Below are 21,467 nucleotides of genomic sequence, written 5' to 3'. Positions count from 1 at the left end.
AGGATGCGCTGCACACCATGCTGAGATATGCTTTTAAGTTTTTGGCTAACAATATTATTTTATGTCATTATCTTTATGGAACGAACTAAAGAAATGGGAACAAATGATGTGTTTTTATGACAGGCTATTATAAATCAGTACCTACAGATGCAATTTAAAAAGGGTTCGTCTTAAACTCTCTGCTATGTGAAGGCACAACACTGGTTCGTCCCTGTACCGCTTTTGTTTGAATGAGTCACAGGTCAAGGTTAAGTGGCTTAACAAAAGAAAAAAAAAGTTTATTCTGAAAATGATCAGGTAGAAGACCAATTTAGTGAAAGAAAAAAGAAGAATCGAATTTCCAAATAAAAACTCAAGACCTTTTTAAAAGTTTACAAGTCTGGCTTCGGGACACAGGGAGTTATCCTGTTGGAGGCAGCCATTAGAAGGGGGATACACTGTGGTTATAAACGGATGGACATGCTTACCAACAGCGCTCACTGGTAAGTACAAGGATCAGAAGTGTTATTAATAAAAATGAAGTTGTAGATATAGCATTAAATTACTGTCCACCAAAGTTATTCTGAATCTGCTTTTAATAATATCTTGCCAAAACCTCATAAATACCATTATCCCTAATTCAAGTTTAATAGTTGCAATTACCAAGAAATGGTTTCAGGGCAGGCTTGATGTCTTTGCTGGGGTTTTGTGTGACCATATGTAGTTTTCCATATTAATCCAACTGTGGAATACCTTTTTTTAATGCCAAGAAAAAAACTACAAAATCCAAGTCATGCCCTGACTTCACCTGTCAGAGTCAGAGCTCCCTCTACTGATGAGTCAGTTTCTCCACAACCACACTTTCTCCTGCTGGTACAATACAGTTCACAGTAAAATTGATACTGAGGAAAGTCTTGCTATAGAAATGTATGTTTTTGTCCAAATTGTGAGATTTAAAACATTGTAATAGAAAATGTAGAACTCCGTCACTATGAATGTTGCGTGTGCAGGTGAATGAACTCACTTAGGGTAAGGGTGTGGCGAGCACTGTGGAGGAAATTTGCAACCCACTCATCTTCACACTGAGTAGCCCTGTGCTTTTCCTTTGTATTACTCTAACATTTCCTACCCAACAGATGTGGAATTGATTCCTCTGCCAGATTTATATGTATATAATACATATCCAGCAGGGAAGCCAATTCAACATCTGTTGCCTCCCATGGAGAAGAAGGCTGGAAGCCTGGAAGGATGTTAGTCGGTTAAGTGAGGTGCAGAAGGGCATCATGAGAAACAGGTCCTGGATGAAAAAGAGGTAGAAGCAGATGTCTGTAAATGAGAGTCTAGAAACTGCCAAACAAAAGCTCACAGTTCTGGCCACTATGCTGAAGAGATATAGTAAAAAAAGCAGAGGCCAAGAGAATAAATGGCCTGTTCTCCAAAGATCCAGCTACAAAGAAAGAATAGAACAAGGGCATACCTACCCAGAGCTAAAACTGAGGAATACTGGAAGCACATCTAGGAGAAAGAGGTATCACTCAAGACCAACACCAAGCGACAGCACCAGGACATTACATGATCAACCCTTACCGATCACCTGCCTGCGCCAGGGACACAAAGTAGCAGGATGTAACATTTCCATTCTGGAAAGATGGAAATGGTTACATCAGGAAATGAAAAATAGGACAACATTTTTTCTTCCTCAGTTTCCAGATGATCAGATGTGTCATCAAATCCAAAATGACCTAATATTTTTTTCTTAACATGGTACAATCATTCATATGCACCTGAAAGGGAGAGAAACTATAAGGAGGATTGACATGCACAAACTGCTGGACCTATAGTAACCCAGCGCTGCGTGTGATCTATTGCTTTAACCCATGTTTGAGGGTGCCTGCCTGGAAGTTGCAAAATAACATCTTAGTGATGGTTTATCCACAGACACGCTGTTGTTAAGGATTTTGCAAAGCAATCCAGAGCTTTGCTTATAGGGCTGGGGCAAATATTCCTCCCTGCTGGTTAAATCAGGCTCTTTTAAGTCATAAATCCTTTGAACTGAACACATGGAAGAGCACATTTTCATGCATCTAAGTCTTGTTTACTAGTTCTTCCCCTTTTTCTATTTTGTGTGAAACTCTCAAGCAAACATAAATGAATATGGGTACAATAACTGTCAATTAAAATGGTATTTTTGTGGTGAATTCAAAACTGTAGCTGTATTTCACTTCGGTGGATTTACCACACCAAAGGAAAATGTATGTTTCCACAGTTTAAAAAAACAGAAGGTCCTTTCAGAATTTATAAAAAAAAAAATCTTCATCAGAAATCATTGGCGTTGGGTTTATTAAGCGATAACTGAAGCTGTGTCCAATTATACAGCCTCTGTTATGTTGAGGTCAGGTCTCTGTGGTGGGATCAGTTTAGCACTGGGAAATTTACTCTACAAGTCATTATCATGCTTGTAATGTTTTCTTTAAGATTCTGCTGTAGTACAGCAATCAAACTGTTCCAATTTGTTGTTTCCCTGTAGACGATCAAGATTTATTCATGGTTTCCTCCACATCCAGCACCCAAAGGGTCTGATTTTCCTCTCAGTATGTGGGGTCATGTCTCTGTCAGGTTTTAAAACTTTCTTTTGGCACTTTCCGACTTGTAGTAATGGCATACTCTCAATGCCTTTGAGTTCTCCTGTAGTTTGAAACGTGAACATGAATTTTAACATGAACAGTCAGTGAACATGAATTTGTAAGTAATAAGAAAAAGTCAATAGATAATAACATGTTTTTGTTTTATTGTAGAGAAAGCCTGAAGGTACCACCATGCATTCATAAAAAGTTTGAGAAGGTCTGTGAACCAAATTTCCAGCAGGGAAGTGTCTCTTTTCACATCTCACACAGCATGCACACCTTGATTTATTTATTTTGTTAAAGTTGGACAGATATGACAAGTTCTACTATATGTTTACACCGTGGTTCTATCTTATGAACTAAACGTAACTTTATTAATGCACTACATTTTTTTAAACTGAATTTTAACCCAAAATACTATTTTCTGACATGGGGGAATTCTGGGAAGTATATTACTCATACTTCCTGACCTTGATCTCGCTCATTAGTGGAAAATGCCTGCAAACTCATTGATGTCAATCATGGTGCAGTCTGTTTTTGTGGCAGGTGTGTGATTGCCAGCACAGCTGTGTTATGTTTATCCACCCAAAGCAAAAAAAAAAAAGTGGTGCTCAAAACGGGAAGGAGCAAAGCGAGCAGGGCGAGAATAACGGCAAGACTTTCAGCAATGTTAGCAATGACTTTGCTGAGTGATTGAAACATCTTTACCACTCATATCTCAAAAATATGAACTCATGCTGTAATATGTGCTCATGATGTATCTAGAAGGTGCTCATCTGGAAGTGACTGTCGAATGAGGAATTATATGAAGAAGTGTCCTTGATGGCTACGATGGCCCCATCCCGACAGTTCGTTATGACCTGTGGTCCTCTCTTTTGTTCCATATTTAGAGAGGTCGCAGTTACTTTAGCAAGCCTAAATCTTATTTGGGCTTGTAGTAGCCGACCTGACAACTGTGCAAGTTTATATTATAACCTTAGTAAATTTACATATTCCCTGATGGTGGTAGTCCATGATGATCAAAACCTGAAATTACGATTTTTTTTGCATTTACAGACGGTGTGTGTGTGTGTGTGTGTGTGTGTGTGTGTGTGTGTGTGTGTGTGTGTGTGTGTGTGTGTGTGTGTGTGTGTGTGTGTGTGTGTGTGTGTGTGTGTGTGTGTGTGATTCATTTTTGAGAGAGGGTAAGTGAGATAGTGGGCCCCACAAGGATAGCAAACCCGCACATGTGTCAGGTATGAAGTGGTGGTTAGGGCCCCAAAAATGACCTGCCCTGGAGCCTGCAACAGAGTTCTAACATCTATGGTGGCAACCATTAATTTTGACCTAAAACATGATATTTTAGGTCAAAACCTAATGACATATTTGCACTCAGTTACACTACTCTGCATCTATTCTTGCAGACTTGTAATTAATGACCAGAAAGTTTGAAAGAAAACAAACAGACCTTGTTTCTGCAGCATAATTTAAAATAAAGATTCCAAATGACAGGCGTAACAATTCAGTAATATTTAAATATCATTTCTTTACACAGAGTGAATTAAAATTAAACAAAATGGATTTATGTGACATGTTTCTTTTGTCATTTAAAAACCCCCATAAAAGCTAATCAGCACACCTAAACCATGATGATTATTTGACTGAACCGATTGCTGGAGCGTGACTCTCGGGTCTCGCCTCCTTGTATGTTTGCCAGTTTTGATTGTTTAGGTTTGGAAACGCAGGAAATTAATTCATTATTCTAAAGTGCAAGTCAAACAGTGGAGTTGTGCGTCAAGATCGTTAAATTGGCAGGAAATCCATATCTTTTCTTTAATGGGGGTGAGTGACATAAAGAGTAAAGCAAAGTAATAAAGAAAATTAAATTGTATTTTATGGAGTCTTAGCTCAGTTAAATGGTTTGTGGTCCTTTGAGAAAAACAAATTCATTAACTTGTTATGGCTGCCTTAAGAACACTTGCACCTGTAAAAGCTTTACCGGGGATAATCTGTCAATGATTGTGTTTTCTAATCACACCGAGAATTTTCTTTGACTTTTTGTAGTTTTGTTTTGCAATAGAAGGACGCCTGATAAATACAAGCAGAGAACTCCTGGCGAAACCTGGACTGGGTGCATACATACAGGTACATGTTTGCAGCGGCTTTGCTCAGGCAGAGCATGGTCCCAGCGTCAGCTGCTATATTTATCTGGTGACTATAATCATTACGATCCAAAGTGTACAACTCAGTTGTGCGAAGGATGATCTGAGTTATAGCGCGTGTGACAGACAGCAGCACAAAACTCATGGATATGGTCACTAAAAGAACCACTGATTTTCTTCTCCGGGAGCGAAGAAGGGGCCTGACTTTGCAAACCCCAGAAGCCAATCCTGCAGGGATATGAACCCGGCTACTGAGAGAAATCAGGTGTAAGGTCAACCCGTTAACTGTGAGGATGATGAGAAAGGGGAACATGTAGGCTTGCAGTGTTTGAATCCACACCAGGGCATGAATTAACCGAGTCGGTGCCTCTGGGTTGTAAATACACCTGGTCTGATTATTATCATGGACTGAGGTATTAGACCAGTAGTAAGGAATGGCGAAAAGATGACTGAAAACAAAGGTGGCTGCTATAGTCCATGCTGCACATCTCTTATTGCAGATTTTAGGTTTGATTTTCCACGTGTGAATGGCAATAAAACGCTCCACCGTAAACAGAACCACAAGCCAAGTAGAGGCATTATAGGCACCGTAATTAAAAATGTCTCTCAGGCTGCACCAAGGCTCGTAGCTCCAAAATGGCTCCTGCTGGTGGTACTTCAAAGAAAGCTCGAGAATCACAATGAACATCAGGACAAAGTTGTCTGCCACAGAGATGGCCATCAGATACAAGGCACTGGATCTGGAGAGGGTGCAGTTCCTCTTCCAGATGATTAGAAAGGTGACGGTGTTGGCTGAGAAAAGGTTAGCATCAGTTAGGGTAACTTGTTACTCATCAGGAAAGTTTCTAAATGGTCTAAAATAGTGAAATATTTTCATGTGAAATCAGTCAGCTGCACTACCTCTTGAAATGTACTTACATGGGATGCCCACAGCTGCTAAAGCAGGATAAAAAACTTCTTGTAGTGTCACCATCCAGTGTTTCGTTTGAGACCTCATGTCCTCTCCCATCGCAGACTGTGCCATTAACTGCAGCTACAAAAACCCAACTTGCAGTTATTGCCCGGACACCATATAGTCACTCCCACCTCATCTCACTTTGCAAATTGTGGCAGTGTGTCAACAGCTTGGTGATGTGGGGAGTGGTGATTATTCATTTTATCATGGTCTAACAGCAGGAAATAGGCAGGAAAAGCTGCAAATCCCAAGTGCATCATCTTTTTAATCTGGTTTTTGATGAGGAAGAGCAGACAGAGCAAGAAAATGAGCTGCTCTTTGGCCATAACAGTTGACCACTTTGATTCAGGCTGAAACGTCTCACCTGCTGTTAGATAGATTGCCGTAAAGTTATCCACAAGCTTTTGATTTTGCTGTTCCTCTGGCATTATCCTCTTAATAAAGCAAAGTTAAAATGTAAAGTCATAAAACTTCCATGATGATGTGATTTTTATTTGTTTTATATGTTTGTTTGTTTGGTTGGTTGGTTGGTTGGTTGGTTGGGGTTTTTTTTTTTGGTTTGTTTTTTGTTGTTTTGGTTTTTTTGTTCCTTAACTGAAAAACTTAATGGATTCAGGCTGTTTTTTAAAATACCGACTGCCAAGTGAACACACCAGGCCAAGATGCAAACACAGCAGCCTTTAACTCACTTATATTACCATTTTTGAACTGATGACATGAAAATGTTAGGGTTATAAAAGACGTGGATGTACAGTAGCAAAGTTGGGTCAGTCATTAGTTTGTGGGGTTTTGTTTTGAAGCCTTAAGTCAGTTTGGCCCTCGCCTCCTTGTTTTTTGGAGCCAGAAGTGACAAGAAAAACCTGAATAGGAAATATGTACTAATATGTACTAATATCTACTTACTCATTGTTATATTTATATCAGCAATATATCACTATTATTGCACTTTCAAGCACCAACACAGGGCCTTTACCTTTATAAGCATGTGACTACATTAATCGGTCATGGAGCTGTTATGAAGGCCTCATGGATGCAAATTCACAATAATGATGTTGTGACCCACTCTGATGCCTTTCTGTGTAGTTTGGATGTTCTTCCCCATGTCTGTGTGGGTTCTCTCCAGGCACTCCTGCTTCCTCACACAGTCCAAAGACATTCATGTTAGGCTAACTGACACACTGAATTTATAATCCTACTTCCCACATACAAAGTTTTGGATGAGCAAACCGCTTCAGATCTTAGGGAACTTGTAGATGTTATCCCAACGGAGCACTTCTTACTCAGACTGCAGACTTTACACATCAGGCACATAAAATCCATGTGATTATTTTTTTTTTTAACCAATTTTTCAAACCGATCACTGCATTTGGTAACAAATGTTACAGCTTTAACTTCTGGATCAAATCATGAAATTCTCCCTGCTGTTGCCTTTTCACGATAATTGGATGAACCCAGAATCTCAGTTTCTTCCTTTTTCATGTTTACAAGCATCAGGGACAGCTCATCATCGCTTGATATAGGCTTTAGTTTTTTCACACTGAGTTTTATGAGGATGAATTCTTCACAGAAATGCAATGAAATCAAATTCGCAAGCTTGTGTTGCTTTTTTGCAATGGTGTGAAATGGACTTTACTTGTGCTTCCTAGATTTTTTGGGGAGATTATGTATCGGAATTTCAGGAGCGGGACCACGCCTCCACACACGCTCTTTCCGGTTGTCATCTATATAGGTTCCCCCCAGTTCTGCAAACTGTTCATTCTCGTTTACGTGCCTCACCCTCCCTCCCTCCTTGTTCTCAATTCTTTAACTTCTTCACTCCTATTTAGTACATGGGGATCTGCCAGGCCCGGGAGCCGTCGCCAGTCCCCTTCGAGGCCTTCCCCAAACCGCAGCTCAATTCATGTCCAAGCATTCACCTTTACCTACTAAAACGCTGTCAAACCTAAAATGAGGACGTGGGCCCAGCTGGTGAAAAAAGTAAAATGGGAGACAGAGCCCTCAGCCATCAGGCCTCTCTACTACAGAACTTGCTCCCAGTTTGGGTTTAGGACTCAGACACCCTCTCTGCTTTTAAGATCAGACAGCACATAAAAAGAAACGTTAAAGGCACGGCATGCATGCTTTTTACCAAAATCCAAATCAAAACACATTCTTGCATTAAAACATCATTTACAACCGGACATGAAGATAACAAATAATGAGACTGAATGTCATGCAGAGTCATTTCAGTGACTCAGAGTGACTTTCCTAATAGGTTTCCCCTCCTTAAACAGACTCTTTGAGCCTGGATAAGAACACAAGCAGTAAAAATTAATTAAGGCTTGTTCAAGGAGAAGTTTTTCTGTTTGAAGGTAGTTCACCTGGCAAAGCAAATAAATTTCTGACCAAGCTGCCAGATGACTCTTCTTGTCAGCTGAATTTCCACTTCATTGGGTTTACTCAGGCTATTGATGAGACAACATACTTGTGAAAAAGCGTACTGAATGAATCCAGCATGACTTATCCAATTTGGCTAGAATTCAGTGCATAAACCTGGAACACAGTATTGTTCTCATCATTCAATCCAAGTGATGTAGCTGCTGTTCCAGGACTGAGTCATTCTGAGTCAGATGTCCCATCATCAAAACTTTGAACTGTATCAGCGCTGCAATAACAGGTCATGGTTGGTATTCGTGAAGTAACCTCCACTGCTACTGTTTTTTTAAGCATTTCCCATATTTCATGTTATTTGGTACCAGAAAGCCTAATGCTTTATACGGTATATGCATAAAAAATATTAAAAATATTCATTACCTTACAAATAATTTAACATTCAGGTACCTGCTATTATCTATTCTATTACAGGTGGGTGCATTATGTGTTGTTTTACAAACACTGCACGCTCCTTTGAGGAAAATTGAACTGAGGTTCACAGTCAAACTGCATTTTCTCCAGATGCCTCATCTGTAGTGATGCTGATGAGACTGAAATGAAAATGAAATATGTTCAAATGTTTTGTGACTAATGGAAAAAACATGCAGGAAATATTAATGTGCTGTCTCCATACCAAAATTAAACTAATAAAACACATGCACTGTATTAATCTGTTTTCAACAAGTTCCATCACTTTAGTGAATAATATGGTACTAAATTACGAAAAAAACTGAATTGTCTGCCTCATCTGATTTCAGGTTCATACAACCACACGATATTGGCTTCGTTCACTGGTGTAAAAATGCACACTGACGATGGCTTGGGAAGTATAGCTGTCCACTTAGATAAGAGGATCAACATTAATATCCAATTTACTTCAATCCAACAGGAACCTGTTTTATTCACTAGGAGACATCAGACAAATAAGGACTCTACAGCCAAGTACTGACTCTATTATTTGTCCCATCAGGCAAATAACACAGTGTGTGCCGTCGCTATACCATAATAAAAAAAAGATGCCTGTCACTGTCTCTGCAGGTCATCCAGGTCTGTAGGTCAAATTCACTGACACATAATATCCGTTTTTTGTTTGGACACGTGTACGCCACATTTAAAGCAATGAAAGTCAGATTCTATGAATGTGTACGCATGCTTGGCCAAAAAGCTGATTCTGATTCTGATACGGCACAGCAGGAAGAGTTGGGGCTAATATTAATTATTTTATGACGCATCGTCTTGGGTGTCTTATGAATCTCCCTTTCGGGATTAATAAAGTCTAATCACAACTTTATTTAAACACCCTACTTTGTGCCGTTGATCTTATACAATCTCAAGAAAACAACAATCTCTAAATGCAGCAGTGTCAACAGTTGTAGAGGAGTAAAAAGTGGAATGAAAAAGAAATTTTCTGAAATAGCTCAGTACTGTACATTTGCAATATATTCTCCGCCACTGCAACCAGCCTAAAAAAAGTAAAGATGCAAGCCATCGTAACCACAAATTGTTTAATTTGTCTTTTGGGGGGGGTTTTCGCTTTGTTTTTACACTCTTTACAGATTAAGATAATTAGACATGTTGTTTGGTGAGCTCTAAAGTTGTTAGGGCGTTCATCTATTTTCCCTCCTTTCGTGCTTTTTCTTTTGCAGAAGCTTTCCTTCCTTTCTCAGGACATCACAGCGGAGGCATGTGTCTGACAGAAGATTAAAAAGTACGAGGAACCAGAGAGAAAGAAAAAAAACCACCTTAAGAAACGTGTGCTGCTTGCGGTGTCAGACACGTTCCCTGTTGCCATAGAAACCAGGGTTCTGTGACCTGTTCTCTGCAGAGTAAGAGGGCTCATCTGGAGAGGATTTCATGTCTCTGGCTGTTCTGGAGGGTCATCTAATAATTCACACGTACTGTCTTCTTCCCATGCTGCTCACAGCAATCTGGCTCTACTTAGCTCAGCGAGCAGCAGGGGTCCCTGCTCCTCCTCGCAGCCACCCACTGAGGAGATATCTGAGTATACTGACGCTGTGGCAACAGAACTGCACAAAAAATATGACTGTGATTACTGTGTGGTGCCGAGGTTACATAAGGCTGTAAGCCAGTCATTAGGAAAGATGTTTTTAAACATTTGTGAAATCTGTAGTTGGCCCTGGACCTGCTCGTAAATGTTGATGTTTGTCGTGTCATTTTGTTGTGCCAGATTATTTCCGTTTCACCTTTGGTCTGACAGGAAAACCTGCGGTTGATTCCAAACTCATGCGTAGCCTGCAGGCCTCCCTTTGGTACCTAAAATTAATCAACTCTGAAACGAGTTAAATGATGCTGTACTTTTGGATTTTTGTTTTTACCAGGCTTTGAGGAGTATTATAGTGTCACTATGAATTAACTATGATTTTTTTTTTTTTTAAGTTGATTTCCCCTCCCTTCAGTTTGATAACAGTTTAGATAACAGACTTGCAGATCACGTAATCCGTGTGCAGCAATGCTTCTTGAGTGCTTGCATCAGGTTCAAGCACCACAGATGCTCCAGTTTACATCCGACAAAATAAGAGCAAAAATGGTACGATGCTGCAACAGAAAATATTGATCTTTTTCAGCATCATGGTTTATTTATATCCACTGAGGGCTTTGACTTTCTAATGCAGATCATGAAAATAACCAAAAACAGTACATTGCGGATTAGCTATAATATTAATAATCGTAAACATTATTGCCCATGGTGATGAAATAAAGCTTTGTGGGTATTAGCCCTTTTGGTACGTCATGAAGCAGCAGAACAATAAAATACTTCTCAGGAACATTTCTCACAGCATTATGCTAATATCAATTCCAAGAATCCTCCCAGATGAGATGTAATGAGAGCCAAACGGTAAGAACATCAAGTCAGAATCTCAAAGGAAGCAGATAAAAAAGACAATTTTGTAAGCCAGACAAAAACGCAGGAAGAGAAGCAACTGCTGCAGGTGACAAAGCAAAAGGCAACATTAAGTGTTGGGCGACAACTTTCCATCAGAACAGCTTCAGCGGGCCTCGGCATAGACTCTCCAACTGTCTGGAAGTCTACGGAATATCGCTTTTACAAGATAATTCTTCATTTAGTGTTTTTTGTTGAAAGAAGTGGAGATTGTTGTCTAATGCACCGGTGCAAAATCTTCTAAAGGTGTCCAGTTAGGCGGTGATCTGGTGACTGCGAAGGCTGTCACATGTGATTCATTTTATTTTCACACAGGCTCTTTCCTTTGGGGAGGTGACTACAACTGGCTGTAAGAGTTGCTGGTCCTCGCACATTAAAGACAATGTGTGTGTTATCTTATTTGACACGATTTGATACATTTTCTAGTTAGTTCTGCCAATTAGATAAAGAATGATCTCTTCTGTTCCATCGTATTCAATTGAATTACCAAATCTGGTCTATAACTGGATTTTCTTTTGGGGTGGCTTAAAACTCTTCGAGGACACCGAAACAAAATCCTTCATTCATGAAAAACATGCATTCAGGGATCCCTGTAGATGAAGGCATTACTTCCATTGGGAAGGTCAGAGGATTAATGTAGACAATCAACTAGATTGACTATATATTGATTTTCACAGACCCATTTCTTTTAGGGGACTAGTGCATCCAAGCCACAGCACCAGTTCTCACTGCTATAGGGATTAAGGGTTCATGTTTTTTAGTTTTATTTAAATTGAATTAAATTTGTCACCTACACACTTACTGAGGACTTAGCACAATACCCGTGTACACAATAAACCCCTCTAATTACAAAATGTAAAAATTCAAAAGTCAAGGAACTGACAGACACACAGTCTATGTCGCCATCTGTTGGTCAGTAGCCAGCACAGCAGGAATGCTTCAGTAAATACATATAACAGAGCTGCAGGACGGACTGAGTCACACTTTACAGGCCCGAACAGTGTAATAAAATCCAGCCCAGGAAGAAATGCATTGAAATGCTTCCAACAACAATAACCTGCTGGATGTGATTCAGAGAAATCACATTTCAGACCACTGGGATATCCGCGTTGTGAGGTGTACACTGAAAAGTTTATTGCAGGGCTTTGTTTGCATAACAACTCCTGTACTTGAAAATAAATAATGAAACTACACTAAAAGTTTCATTTTACTTGATCTATTTTCATTTTAGATGCTGAAATGAAAACAGTCTGATATGTATTTGTGTTACTTAGCAGTCATCCAGGTCATTGTAGTCTAAGGAGCAGGGAGAGAAAATAAAGAAAGCTCTTAAAACGTGGTTATCCCAACTGGGCCTTTAATCAAGCCAGCAAAGATGCACAGGAAACAAGGTCAGACACCAACTAGGGAGAAACACAGTGGCAAACAGAACAACATTGTCATCCATCATGTTGGATGTTTATCAGAGAAAGTCATGGGGACTAGTGATGTGTCGGTCGCGAACGAAATGGGTCTTAGAGCCGGATCTTTGACGTGAACGACGCGAGCCGGCTCCTTATCGCGAGCCGTGGGTTGTTGTTTTTTTTCCTTCTCTCACCCTCTCTCTCGCACTTCTTTTCACTTCACTCCTTGTGCTTTGCGCTGAGCAGAGGGGGGAGGGGCGGTAGTTACACTCGCAGTAGCACAGGATCAGAGACAGAGGGAAAAAGAGAGAAAGAGAGCCAGGGACAACAACGTCACATTAGAAAGGTAGGCTATAGTAATGGTCCACAACTATTTTCAGTTGCGGATGATAAAGGATTCAGAAAGTTTATTCATGCAGGCCCATATGACAGAGAATGTGCATCTTCTTTTTGTTTTCATATTTTAATTTATATTTAATTGTGTTGTGGTTTGCAGTGTTTTGTGTTGTTTCACTTTAAATTTGTTTAAAAGGAAAAAGCTGAAAATTTAAATAGTTAAAAGTTGAAATGTGAATAGTTGGTTTTAGTATTATATGATTTATTTATTACATTTTATGTGGAGTGAATAAATAAAAGTATATTTACAGTGGCCCCTACGGACAAAGCATGTACAAACTTCAAAACACGTAAAAACTCAGAAGCACGTAAAAACTCCAAAACACGTACAAAACACAACAGAAGTGCTCCAGGATGCTAGGCGCAGTGTTACCTAGTGCTAGCTTTTGTTACCTAGTGGCTACACAAGCCAGCAGGTACAACAACCGGATTTGGTGTGTGGTAGTAACAGGTAAATGAACATTTTTTTTAAATTATTTGAATATATATGAGTGCTTGTGTATAAATACACAAACAATACACATATGCTTTCAATTGTGTAATTTAAGTGATCTAGGTAGCTCTGTTTTGGAAGGTCAGTGACCCTAGAAATGTGTTTTGGAGTTTGCACATGCTTTGGAATTTGTACGTGCTTTTTGGAGTTTGTACGTGCTTTGTCTCTAGGGGCCACTGTATATATTTATATATATACATATATAAATAAAACCACTTTTTTTTTTACATTAGTAATTCCTTTTGTGCATAATTTTATATTATTGTTAATAATAAATTAATTAAAGCAACAAAACAACCTGAAGAGCTGGTTCGGAGCTGAAAGAGCCAGCTCTATTTAGTGAGCCGAGCCGAAAGAGCCGGTTCTCTAAAAAGAGCCGGAAATCCCATCACTAATGGGGACTTTTCTCCAAGCATGACATCCCAGTGAAAACAAAGCCACACCCTCAGAAAATAACCAGTTCATCCCAATCGAGGAGTGCTCAGACCTCTACACAGGAGAAACCAAACAGCCGCTCCATAAATACATGTCACAACACAGAAGAGACACCTGGACAGGACAAAACTCAGCTGCACATCCCCACTCACATCATAAATCAGGTGATCTCAGTAGGTCACATGATAAAGTGAGGCAACTTCTCACAATGGTTTCACCTGAAACCTCTGGTGATAATGATCCATGTCTTTTTTCACACCTTTGCTCATGTGATGAGGCACATGATTAGTAGTGGATCAACAACCCTCTGAAGGGACAACTCTTTAGTTCAATTCAATTCAATTTTATTATTGATCTTATTATTAATAATTTTATTATAAATTATAATTATTTTATTATTACTTCTTCCAGTCACTTTCTTTCCAAGCTCCTTGAACAATCTGATATGTAAGACACTTAATTAGGTACGCTTTGGTAATATGAGGCTGGAAACATTTACCTTCAGGACTGCTTCAGTTCTTCAGGTGCTGGAAACATTCCTCTGAGATTTTGGTCCAAGAAAATCAGTGTCCACACCTTCCCCACCACACAAAGATTGCAACAGAAAGAAAGACTCATCAAAGCAGTTTTTTTCCACTCTTCTATTGTCCAATTTTGGTGAGCCCTTGTAAACTGGAGTGGCATCCAGTGGGATCTTCCGCTGCTGTAGGTTTCAGCATGTTGTGCATTCAGAGATGCTCGGCTGCATACCTTGGTTGTAATAAGTGGCTATTTGAGTGAGTGCCGTCTTCCTGTCAGCTTGAAGCCGTCTGACCATTGACCTCTGGCATCAACAAGGCACAGAGAAGTGCCGCTAACTGGATATTTTCTTTTTTTGACTGTTCACTCTAAACCTTCGAGATGGTTGTCTGAGAAAATCCCAGTAGACCAACAAAAGTTTCTGAAAGGCTCAGAACAGCCCATCTGGCAACAACACCCATGCCACATGCTGTCATGTGACTGATTAGATATTTGTGTTAACAGTCAGTTGATATACAACATGTCTGCAATTCAAGTATAAGAAGAAAGAAAATAATTTGAATCCATTTAATATTTATGCAAAGATAGGTCAGATGAATAATTGGGGGTTTTTGGAGCATGAAGATATTATTTTAATTGCATTGGTGAAGTTTGGGGGCTTTATTAAGGTATGTAGCATCACTGGAAGAATAAAGGTTGTTGGGCTTTACTACTTGAGACGATGCATTTAATTGTTTTTATTGTTGCGTTTGGAAGCACAGGGCTTCCACAGCTAATTTGTAGAAAATGCCTGTAGGGAGATAAATGCATGCAGATAAATCCCTGTTCATAAATGTCGTGCACGTCACATAACGCCTGCAAAGTTTAGAGTGACCTCAGGAGATGCCTGCCTCCGCTCCTCACTGATCCCTCAGACAATCTGCACAACACGTCACCATTCTGAGAGGATTGCACTGCTAGGATTACACCATTTGGCATTTTTCTGGTTGGAAAAAAAAAAAGCTTAACCACTTTGATTAGAGAAAAAAAATGATGACGAAAGCAGATCAATTCAGGATATTTTGGGGCTGATTATGTTGTTGTGGGATTGATGCTGCTGAATCATAAATAGACGAAAGATTATTTGAGGACAAAGATTTCTCGCAGCAACACACTGTGCAGACCAAATGTTAATGTTATTGCTCTCTATCTGTGGCAGATTTACAAACAACAAAAAATAAACATATTTAGTTTATTTTTGAATCTGTGTTATAATTGAAAGAGAAACATTGCTATTAGGGGGATTACACAGCGTTCTGCTGGACAGTACTACTGTGATTACTGTGTAATAATGTTTCTTCACATCATAATCAAGAAAATAATTTAATCAGTTGTTAACATTAAAACATAAATAGCATGCTGCCTGTCATTTACAAACCGGACAGAAAATACTCTCATTCTTTTTTTTTCTTTTTATGTATTTAAAATCATCTGTATGTGTTGGAGGGCGATCGTGGGGACAGAGAATATTTCTGTTTTATTGCAGTGTTCATATAAAGAATGCTTACATATGCCCCCTCTACTCATAAGGACCCCCATCAGCTTCATTTATGATGTGTTAATGTCTCCAGCTAGTCAACAAACAGGTTTTTAAAATAAGATTCACAATACTGATATTTATTTCAGGTGTAAAATGATGTGATAGCTTGAAATAAACATACCACTTGTATCCTGTTAGGTAGTTATGGTCATAACCATATTGGTTAGGATGATTGATGAGTGATCCTGTTGGTTGACTCCCACGTACAGAAAGTATGGCTGTGGGCCTTCCTATGACCATCATCCTAATATCAGAATTTTAATCAGTGCTATGAAACTGCTTTGCTCTATGCTGATGCTTTTTACATTTTCATTGACGCAATTACTGCGGACCATGCAGTCCTTAGACTCCTAAACTACTTCTACTTATTCTTCTTTCAGTTGATCCTTCTAGAGGTTACAACAGCTGATCTCTAGCATCCTTCTCTGTCACACAAACACTCATCATCATCCTTTTTGCATCCACATTGTTGCCCTTTCTGATGAAAGCCAGCAGCAGGAATACACTGGTGTAGTCTCCTCGTGACTGGGTTATATTCCCGAAATCAAAACTTTAATTTGATAGCAAACTAGATTTATTTGTCCAGAATATGACTGTTTGTGAGCTCTTTTGACTTTTCACTGGATTTTATTCTCATTTATTTGTGTAATACAGCCAACCAAAGATAAAGCAGTGTGTCACTTTTGTTCTGAGTTGTGAACAATCTTAAGCCACATGAGCACATTTTAGCGTGTTTGTTTGTTTTAATATCACTGACATATTAAGAGAAAACCACGGATTTTTACACAAAGTAGGTAATTTATCCCTGTGCTGCTTATTATTACAGCCAACCACCTTTCTTATGTCTTTTTTTCATTTTTGTAGAGTTTTAGTTTAAGAGCCAAAACTGTCTCATGAAAATATTAGGAGAGCAAGAAAGAGATCCTTACTCATATCCTGAACATCATTTAAATTTATATTTAAATGCAAAAAAGGGATTTATTGACCTGTTCCAGATTTTCCATGCTAACTTTGTTCTTTCAGCTGTTCTTTGCCATCCAACTCTTATTAGCTTTACCTGTGGATTAATAAATCATGACTGGATTGTTGCATCATCTGCAATATATCGTTATACCAGTGTTACCAAAGAGAAATTGGATACTTTTTCTTCAGTGATATATCATATCATATCAACAATGCCTTCACATTCTTTTCTAGACAGCGGAGATAAAATATAAAAAGCAGAGAGTCTGTGCAGCACAAACATCTGACACCATTCAATTGTAAATCAACCATATAGTAGTTCTGTGTGAATTGTGCAAGTTCCTGTTACAATGCGCAGCATGATCTTGTGTTGTCGTAAAATTAAAGTAAAACGTACCGAACAAATATTTTTGCAACTTTCAAGATGTCAGATTTTTCTCTCATTTTCAAACATTTCTTCCAGAGAGCACAGCAGAAAGAAACTCCTTTTACAAGTCACTTGATACTTATGTGAAAATACGAAATCCATACTGTTCAATAATGACCCCTCTTTTTTATTAAACCCCCTTCAGGGGGTTCTAGAATCCCATATGCAAGGATCTGAGGTCATCTGGGGGACAAGTCCGTGAAAACAAAAAAACATACGACCCATAGCCATAGGCATGAAGAAAATTAAAAAGGTTTGAAACCAAATGGCTAACGCATGTGACATCGCAGAGCCTGAGTTTAACGAAAGTGGGAAACTGCTTGTACAGTGCTACAGCTGCTGCACTAAACAGCGGTGTGTGCCAGCAGGACCTCTGGATGCACATGAAATTTGGCCTCCCTTGGTGAGATGGAACATACACAATTACACTATTAGCTTGGCCTTGCGCATAATTCATCAACTGGGCTTCTTACTTGCCACTTCATCCCTCAGCCACTGTGCTTAAACTCATTTCAAAAGCCCTCTTCATTCATTAAGATTAATTAAAGACTCTCAAGGACAAAGAAAAGGGGATGTTTGGCAGTCCCAGAGAGGCTGTATGTTCAGTAGTGGCTCTCCCTTTGTTCAAAGTGCGATTAGTACATCATGAAAGTGTCAGCATATAATCAGTGATAATTTGTCATCAGTCACCACCATTAATAGAAAAAACGCACAGTGATGAGAAATGAAATGGTCTAGATTATTTCCATATGCAGTCATTACTGTAGTATCTAATAATGGCAACAGCAGGATAACCTTTACTCAGTAAGGAATAACAATAATTTCTACTGAGCTTTGCAGCTTTGTTTTGATTGAACTTGATCAAGCCTGCCTACCTTCAAAAAGTTTTTTATACAACTGCCCTATGTGAGATTAGGGCATAGGTTAGGTTACAATAAGGTAACTGCTTGTGGTGATACAATAGGATCAGACAGAGGGCAGGCATATAAGGAAAATACTGTCAGGATATGGTTTGACCCCAGAATAACACCAACCCACAGCTTTACCAGTTTGCTTTACTCTCACCACTCCTATAGTCTTTTTATTGAGCCACAGCAGGAAGCCAGGTCATATTATTGACGCAGGCCTCTTGAAGCTGTGTGGTGCTTTTAGGGTTAGGGTTGGGGTAATAAATTGTAGGTGATAGCAGGCAGATGGTTTGAAGAAAAGGTCTAAAGATATTTTCCACCTTTGAATGGCTCCAGGTTGCTGACAAATTCAAAACACCTCTGTCATATATCCATCCTACAAACTGCTCCCAGAGCACCATATTAGGCATAAATCTGTAACGTGGGGCCAGTGCAGCTGATAGTACCAAAGGTAACCTGCAAGCAGTGAAGGAATTTTTCTTTCTCTTCATGAGCTGAGCATCCTACATCCCTCCAATAAATAAATGAACAAATTAATAAGTAGTGCTTGTGAACGCAGCATGAACATTAACTGTTCCCTAGCTTCTTAATCAAAGCTTAATTTAAGTGGCACCTATGGCCCATGGTTCAGTCTGTTCTGGCATTTTGCTCCTACCATTTGTGGACCAAATTAATTTCCCGTGGTTGTTTTTCTGTTTAATGCTTAATGGTGATCTCACCCTACTGCTGTCTTGCTTTGGCTTATTTAATTGTGTTTTAGCTTGACAAAATATTTTAAGTTGTTCATCACATCTGTGTTTTATATTTTTAACTGAGCTGCCCTCGGTTAGGTTATTTATCTGTTTTTTTGTGAGTTTTTCTTTTAGAAGGTAGAGGGGCAGAGGGAGGGGAGGCACTTAAATCTTTAAATCTTTTTGACGCTGTAGTCTTATTTTTTATTTAATTTGTTAAATGAATCATTAAATTTAATCTACCATGCCTCGCTTCATCAGTAATGAGCTTGTGTGCATTAATGATTGGTAACTGCACTTATTAGGGTGATATTTCCTATGCTGAAATCCCTCAGGTGGTGTTGCTTGCCTCCTTTCTTCCAGTTGCTTTATGCCAACCCCACCAGGCTCCCCCTCGTTCTTGTCCTCTGGGATTAAGTATTTCTGATTATGATTCTGTATGTTATGATCAGCAGCTAGTGTAAGCATTTTTCAGGTGCAAGACGATTTAGATGTCATCTCATCACTTAGTTGACAGAGTTGAATGAAACTAACAGTAGTAGGACAGGCCTTGTGCTTGATCAGGGAAAAAGTAAAAGTGGATTTCAACCCAGCTCTCTTTGGCCTTAATCTGCAGGATTAGGGCATCAGAAAGTTCACTTCAGTGTGTTGAAGTCTGCATGCATAGAAATGTGTTTACATGTGTGTGTGAGAGTGTGCGTGCATACTTTCTTTGAAGAAAACATACGTTTAAATTGAATGTGCGTGCATGCTTTTGTACATCAACATAGGTGTGAAACAGTCGGTGAACTCTAGTATGCAGGGCCACATGTGCAGCAGCAGCAGCAGGCAGCCGGACGGGAGGGGAGAGAGCTGCCCGTGGGTTAAGAGCTAAAGCCGCTTGGCCCAGATGAAGATGGCTCTCAGGCTCTCTGCCAGTCAAAGCCTCGCCAACAGCCCACTCTCACTGACAAGTCAGGGGAACGGCGGGACAGGTCACACGCACAATTTGTATATATTTACGGTATATAACAGGAAGTGCAAAGTACGATGCCTTAAGAATGATGCCTGTACTTTAAATGTAATTAAAAGTGAAACATTTTATATGAAATATTGATTAAATTACCTACTGGCTATCAAAAGGTGGCAAACCCACAAAAAGTATCACCTCACTTTGCAGTTTTCGTCATTTCCATAGAAGCCTTTTTTTGCCTTGGGTTTTACACCCCACAACTTTACTGCTTTGATTCATTTTCACAGCTTTCGTCTGATCATTTTCAGCCACAGCAGGCGTCCATTTTCAAAGAACCACACGAAAAACACCCTGAACACCACTCTCTCACAGGGCCTGGCACCAAACAGCAGACAGGCGCGGTTAATGAATACAGTGATGCATTTAACGGCTAAGAAAAAAAAACGAATATCATCTCAAACCCCAATGGAGACCAAAACAGAGCTTAAAGAAAAGTAAATATTGAACCTAAACTCTACTTTGTTGCTCAAAGTGTAACTTAATCCAGGATGTTTCACTGCCATCTCTGATTGAAAGTTTTACTGTTTACTGCATTACTGATGGGAGTGGCTCTGTTCTCTCAGTACGCACAGCAGGAGTGACATCATAAAACCACTGGAGATCAGGCTGGGCTGCTCTTTTCCTACGTCACAGTTCGAGTGCACCATTTGTCTATCCCCCTCCCCTTTCTGAAATGCTTTTGTACAAATATGCTATGCAAATCTATTGCACAACTAGACAGTATAAAACATGTATATACAAAAGATACAAAAGAAGTAGCTACTGTGAGCCATTGGGCTTTATACTGCTTCAACCCCTTTGGTTTGTAAAGTCCTGTTCTGAATCTTCAAGTTGAATGTTGTTGCTGTCACCATCCTGGTCCAATTGTCGACTTTTTTCTAAGAAGAAAACTGCGTGACGTGTCTGACAGACACAGCAATGGCTGGTCAAATTTTCTAAATGCATTCATGAAACTGGTCCAACGAGCGCTGCACCAAAAACCTTCTTGCAAGTGCTTTGGTCACTAGCAGACTGCTTTGGCCAGCTTGTCTGGAGAATGTTCACCTTCAAAGTAAAACTTGCACCTTTTGAAATATGTTTGTTGCAGCAGTGAGGCACAGCTTTTACTCTGAAGGTAAATGTCTCCAGTGTGCAGCAACCTTTGTGAGGTTTTACTACCACTCAGAGATTAAATAGCGAGTCTTTCAGACAAGTTGGTGTCTTCTCTGAAAATGCGCATGCAACAATCTATTAGCAGCAAAAAGGGATCATAAAGATGGTTTTGCAAAGGATTTCCACATCTTGGGATCCACATCTTTCCTTAGCGACCCGAAGACCTGTGTGACTGAGGTCTAAGTGTTTACAGAGCAGAGGGCTTTTTTTCCCATAGACTTCTATATGATCATTTATTGCAACCGGCAGTTTCAACTGCTGATGGCTGCAAGTCCCAGGCACTTTCATGTTGGTTTCACTTTTTAGACATTAAAGTTTCATCCATCTTTTATAATTTCTGTGGTTATAATCTAATATAACCCCATGTGTTTTAAGCACGCTCACTCTCATGCTTGCAACATTATTATTCACTTCCCCCCCTTGATTTTTCCAACAT

At 39.5% G+C, this 21,467-nt stretch overlaps 1 protein-coding gene across 1 annotated transcript in view; it reads left to right on the top strand.

Moving 5' to 3' along the window:
• Positions 1-12,714: 12,714 nt before the first annotated feature.
• slc12a5b (solute carrier family 12 member 5b) overlaps positions 12,715-21,467 on the top strand; it is a 46,751-nt gene continuing 37,998 nt past the window's right edge. Inside the window, exon 1 of the mRNA XM_039604930.1 lies at positions 12,715-12,762. The gene's annotated coding sequence lies outside the window, so the exon portion shown is untranslated. The remainder of the gene's footprint in view (positions 12,763-21,467) is intronic.

The sequence above is a fragment of the Oreochromis aureus genome, linkage group 20, assembly GCF_013358895.1.
Source record: "Oreochromis aureus strain Israel breed Guangdong linkage group 20, ZZ_aureus, whole genome shotgun sequence".
NCBI lineage: Eukaryota > Metazoa > Chordata > Actinopteri > Cichliformes > Cichlidae > Oreochromis > Oreochromis aureus.
This window is presented reverse-complemented; position numbering and strand designations above follow the sequence as displayed.